The sequence below is a fragment of the Leptidea sinapis genome, chromosome 35 (genome assembly GCF_905404315.1).
Source record: "Leptidea sinapis chromosome 35, ilLepSina1.1, whole genome shotgun sequence".
NCBI lineage: Eukaryota > Metazoa > Arthropoda > Insecta > Lepidoptera > Pieridae > Leptidea > Leptidea sinapis.
In genome coordinates, this window is record NC_066299.1 from 9,147,684 (window position 1) to 9,153,683 (window position 6,000).

Genomic DNA, 6,000 nt, shown 5'->3' on the forward strand with positions numbered 1-6,000 from the left:
GTTCAAACTGCTACTCTAGATAGCTGAAGTTCTTGCACCTCGATTAGTTTTTGAGAAATGGTAAAAAGCAGCATTTACCCCATTGACGCATTTACCTTAATAAAAATCTAACTTTTTCAGCTTTTTCTCAAAATCCTAATGTAAAAATTCAGCTACAGTTACCCGGTTGTTAACCCTATAAATAGTATTTTAGTTAAATAAATATACTTACTAGATAATTTCATGAGGAGTCAATTATATTATATAACTAGCAGTTGCACGCGACTTCGTCCGCGCATAATTTTTGATTTCCTATGAGATTATTTTCCTGCTGGAAGGGCAATCAAACCTATCGAAAAAAGTCCTACCGCTAATAAAACCCGCAATTCTTAGTCACCTATAGAGGTCGCAATTTACTTTTATTTGGAATGAAAGAGCTGACAGTTCTATTTTTTCCAAACTTCCCGGTTCTCCACATAATTCAGGCCGTCAGCGCAAAAGTGGCTTAAGCTTGAGATTTGCAGTATGAAAATAATGGGGTTTGTATATTCACGAATTTTAAATTAGATTAATTTATTTTTTATTTTTTGTGATACATTCTGTGCGATGAAGTACGAGTAGTTTATTTTGGAATATATTCACATTTTTGGATTATTTTTGTGGCTTAAGCCACATTTACATTTAGAGTATTATATTTTCACTACTAATATTTACTGAAAATTAACTTTTTTATTTCAAAAGTACAGAAAATTGGAAATTATTATTTTAACAAATTAAACAGAATTTAAACTAGTCATCAATTAGGTCGTTGTTGAAAATCATATCATTTACTGCTGCTGAAGTCTCAGAATGAATGATATACTGATAACTCCTTGTAAAAACTGTGATGTACAGGTGGTATAAAATTTAACAACTCCAGTAAATCTTTCTTTTTATTTTCACTCATGACGTGACCCTCAGGATATAAAATATTTAGGTTTTCAACCATTATTGAATTGCGTTTCTTTATATCAACCTCTTGAAAGAGAACATCATTCTTATTGGAGTACTTAAAAAAAACTTAAATGGATGTATTTCAAAAAACAATAGCCATTGGAGTTTTAGCCAATCCACTTTTCCTTATCTTACCTTATCTACCGAAATTTTCCTGTTAGTTATGTTTCTTTCTAGTAACTGACTTGAAAAAAATAGGTCTTTGGTCATAGAAATTATTTTGTATAGTCTAACTTTCCACAGCTAAAATCACTTGGTTCAACTCTTGGGGCACAAAAATATTTTTAAAAAATCGTTTTTGTTTTTCCACTAGGCCAAAATCATGATCACAAGTCATGTACGAATGTCCACTTACAAGAAACTTATGATCAGTTTTCTTTGTAGCAAACTCAGGATTGGAAACAATATATTGGCAGATAATAGCCATCTTAATGTTTCGGTTTTGGCCACCACATTGATCAGAGTACATAATCAGGTGCTCACATTTTACAATATTTTTAAGAATATACATTATGCAGGAACATATTTTTTATGGGCCACGAGAAGCTATGCTTTCAGCTCATGTAAACATATAAACCTCATTTGTTTTCATATCATGAATACCCAGGCAGTACGTCCAAAGCTGACGTTTATAACAAAATATTCCTGTACTTATAACTGGAGTTGGTAGGGCCTTCATCAGATCAAATGAAATAATGGCTACATTGTCATCATTCTTATGCATTTCCACATCCTTTTGACCTTCCTTGCTGCATTTGCTTTAAGCAAATGTAATTTTTTCTCATTTTCTAATCCGAGTTTGTCTACAGAATTATTACAAGCTTTTAGTTTGATGTCTAGTAAATTGCAACACTTACACGAGTCAGTGATGGGGGCATGAAAACTCAAGTTACACTCTTCATTAAAACATTTACTAAAAATAAATTTTGAAGTAAGGTTTGCAACTTTTTCTTTATTAAGTGAATATAAAATACTTATATTTAAATCCGGTGCCAAATATTTACGGTTTTCTGACTTATGCAGTGAATAATAAGATTCATAAGAAGGAATAGAGTTGATGAAATCTTTAATTTCCTTTATGTCGTTTTCATGGCTGATACAGAATGGCCCCGGCGATCCAAAGGAGGAGTTGTTATGGTCCTTTTGTGTTTTAGTAGTCTACTTATACGACCATGAAACACATAATATTGTGTTTTTGAAAAACTTTTCGCAGACTAAAACTTCTATTCCTTCAGTTTCATAAGTAGTAATGTCTTGTCATTTGTCTCCTTGAGTTTTCATTAGTAGTGTAACTACGAGACTTGGAAACAACTTTAATATGCGAAAACAAATATGATGTTTGTATGTCAAAATTTGCCAAAGCATAGAATTCTTTGAATAATTTAACTAACTAGTTTTGTTGGTTACTGTTTATTTTCAAATTGCATTTATTTGGACATGGACACAATCCTAACATTGGTGTCTTAGCTGATACAGCTATTCGCTTGTAATTGAAATATTCCTCTCCTATATACATATAATTAGCATGTCTTAATTTCTTTACATTCCGGGCCCAACTCTCACTGTTACTTAATCTCTTCTTTGGTTTCCTTGCTCTTGTATTACTGAACTTCCAGCCACATCCAGTCCATCTTGTAAAATATCTTCCAAATCTGATGAACAATGCTGTTCTGACGGACAATATTCGGACCCTGAATCTTCATAATCAGAACCGAAAAGCGCTAAAAATATCATTATATTTTTAAGTAAAACATTAATGAAAAAAAATTTACTTAAAAATATAATGATATTGACACGGGGGTGGGTCAGGGATTGGAAATAATACTCCGCTTATAGGAACGAGTCTTTATTTGAGTTCACTTATTCAGAACTTGCACTTCGCCGGTCTGCCGCTGTTCCTCTTGTGGGCGGCGGTACATTCAAAGCGTCGAACACTAAGTCTCTTGTAGCTTCTTCTTCTTCTTCACCTGTATCACTTGGCACTTTTCACTACTTCTTCTTTTCTTCTTCTTCCTTAACACTTACGAGTCAGAACTAGAACTGGCGAAGGCCACGCTTAGTACGGCTTATATACCCCCGGATTCGTTCTATTTTCAAAATGATTCTTCCATTCCATCTTTAAATTTAAATTGTACTAGAAAATTATTTAACTATTTTTATCTTCTGGTCTTATGGATTCCCAAGATTTTGCAAACTTCTTGAAATACTTGTGACTCGAAGTTCCGCCGTTGATCACTGTGCATCTCCAAAGGCACACCGAATCTGCAGAAAACTTCATTCACCAGCTTCGTCGCAACGGTAACTGCTTCTTGATTCGGTAGAGCAAATGCTTCCGGCCACTTCGTGAAATAATCCATCACCACCATTATGTAACGGTTTTCAGCTTTGGTGACTGGAAACGGTCCGGCTATATCCAGAGCTACTCTCTCCCACGGAGCCCCAATATTATACAACTTCATAGCTCCTCTGCTCCGGGTCTGAGGTCTTTTGACAGTTGCACAACTCTTGCATTTACGGCACCAGTCTTCCACATCATCACGGCAATGCAACCAGTAAAATCGTTCTTTAATTTTTGTGAGAGTTCTTTTTATTCCCAAATGTCCACCTAAAGAACTATCGTGATAAGCTCTCAGGATCTCGTTCACCTTCTCCCTGGGAACGACCAGTTGCAGATGACAATCCTTTCCTTGTGGGGTTTCCCATTTCCGGCAGAGCAACCCGTCATGCATCACCAAACTGTTCCATTGTGCCCAGAGACTGTTGGTAGCCGTACTGTGTCGAGCCACTTCAGACCATTTTGGTTTAAGTGATCCACTTGCTAGCAAATGTAAAAGTGGTTGAAGATCCTTATCATTTTCCTGAGCTTTCCTCATTGCATCGTTGCTCCAGTTCTCGTCGATCGAATCTGTTCTGATCAGCCGGATCATAAAATTCTCTTTCTCCTCCTAACGAACGGACAAGGTCTTCTAGATAAAGCATCACCAATTCCGGTGTTGCTAGCATCAGCATCTACCATGAATCTTCCCTCTGTGTCAGGATATCTGAGGATAGGTGATTCACATAGTCTTTTCTTCAACTCTAAGAAAGCTTGTGCGCATTCTTCATCCCAGGAAAAGGCTCTTTTCTCCTCCGTCAGTCGATGTAAGGGCTTAGCAACATTGGAAAACCCTTTCACAAAGCGTCGATAATAAGAGCATAGTCCTAGAAATGCTCTCACATGTGTCTTTTCTGTCGGCGTCGGCGAGTCCTTGACAGCACTTATCTTGGCAGGATCCGTCGCAACGCCTTGCTCCGAGATAACGTGCCCCAAGTTATTCACCTGACGTTGAAAGAAGGAACATTACTTTGGACTCAACTTTAAGTTGGCACCCTGCAGTTTTGCGAAGACTTTTTCGAGCTTCTTTAGATGATCTTCAAAACTTCGTCCCATAATGATTATGTCATCCAAGTAGACAAGGCAGGTTTCTCCCAACATACCTACCAGCACATGCTCCATCAACCTTTCGAAAGTAGCTGGGGCGTTGCATAATCCGAAGGGCATTGTTTTGAACTGCCATAACCCTTTTCCGGTTGAAAAAGCCGTCTTCTCCCTAAAGACATTTAGGGTGCAGATCGACTTGCCAGTAGCCACTTTTCAAATCCAGAGTAGAGAACCACGTCAAGCCACAAAGTGAATCTAAGGTGTCATCGATTCTTGGAATGGATAACTGTCTTTCTTAGTTACATCGTTCAAACGCCGATAGTCCACACAAAATCTAGTTGATCCATCCTTCTTCTTCACCAGAACCACTGGTGAACACCATGGACTCGACGACGGTTCTATCACACCATTTTCTTTCATATCCCGGATCATGTCTTCCACTTCTTGTTCGCGTGCAAACGGAATACGTCTTGGTCTTTGCCGTATCGGAACAGTGTCTCCTGTGTCGATCTTGTGTTTCACCAAACCAGTTCTTCCGATGTCCCCGTCGTTCTTCGAGAACATCCCGGAGTAGCGTATCAGGAAATTTCTCGCTTTTATTAACTGTAGCTTGGTAAGATTGTCCTTACAGCCATCCAGAAGTTTCTGTATGTTCACATCCTGGCTTGCAGCTACGGTCTTCCTCCCTTCTTCACACTTTCTTAACCAAGCTATCTCCTCACAAGCTCCGATCACTGTTCCCTTCCTAATGATTTGCTTGTGCTTATGAGGATTAAACACGGGAACCATCGCAATTTAGGAGTTTCCCACAACAGTCCTGGCTGGGATCCATGTCGTGTCCGATGTCTGTCTATTATAGCGCATTTACAAGGTCTGCCTCTGTCATCCCTTGGCAGGACTACCGAGGCTAGGGTCTGCGATCTCGGATTTAAAGTAGTGTCTCGCACGACACTTTCCCAAAAGTTCCGCCTTTTATTGGAATTTCTTCACCTCCATGCTTCAATACACCATGTTTCATGTTAACCGTACACTGATGATTTCGAAGAAAATCCAACCCAATGATGCAGTCATCTATGATAACCACTTTTTGCCAGTACAACGTATTCCCGATTTTCATGGCCACGATCTTCTCTCCCTGGACTGGTATGCGCTGGCCGGTAGCTGTTGTGAGTGTTTAGTTTGCATTTTCTCGCAAATGTCGTCTTTCGATGCTCACTAGTCTTCTTTGGCTAACGACTGTACGTGAGGCTCCCGTATCCAAAGTGAAACGGCAAGATTTTCCATTTAACATTCTTTCTATAACTAAAGTGTTTCCGTCACATGTCTGCTCAACGAAGATCCTTGGGGCTTTGCTTCTAGCGGCCAGCGCCCACCCCACTGCTGCAGACTTTCGTTGACCCTTTGACTGCGGTTCTTAAGTTGCGCCCGATACACATGCTCAAGGTGTTTATCGCCATAACGTGCCTCCAACGGGTCAAGAAGGTCTGTGTAGGTCACTTCCTGCTTCCCAGCGCCGAGTGCTTCCAATACGGAGAGTGAATCGTCACGGAGAGCTAGTGTGAGGGCAGAGTGCGCTTCTTGGTCACTCCAACCGCAGGCTCTTTTGA